This window comes from Nipponia nippon, unplaced genomic scaffold (assembly GCF_047370975.1).
Source record: "Nipponia nippon isolate SJK-2023a ecotype South Korea unplaced genomic scaffold, ASM4737097v1 scaffold_1, whole genome shotgun sequence".
In the NCBI taxonomy this organism is placed as follows: Eukaryota; Metazoa; Chordata; class Aves; order Pelecaniformes; family Threskiornithidae; genus Nipponia; species Nipponia nippon.
The window spans coordinates 13,369,367-13,369,754 of record NW_028262290.1 but is presented as its reverse complement, the minus strand read 5'-3'; positions in this window follow the sequence as shown (position 1 = coordinate 13,369,754).

Sequence of the window (388 nt, the reverse complement as noted above, 5' to 3'; positions counted from 1 at the left end):
GGGGCAACGGCAGCGCCGGAAGTCCCGCCTCCGGGGGGCGGGGCGAGGCGTCCCCTTGCCCCGCAGCTGTGTTTAGTAGCGTTGAATTTAGATGTAAAACGTATTTAGTGACGTTGTATTTAGCTTGTAAAAGACGTATTTAGTAGCGTTGGTTACAAGAGTGAACGGGCAGTAAGTCCGGCACTTGCGAAGGCCTGAAAAAACGTATTGAATGTCCTGTTGCGTTATGTTATAAAAATACTTACCTGCTAGGACGCGACATTATATTAAAAAAATATTTTTTTTTATAAGACGGCCTCCACTTTACTCATTCTCCGACGCTGGCGGCGATCCGCTTCCCTGTTCCCGCCCCGACCCCCCGCCTGACGCCCACGAGGGAAACTACAAC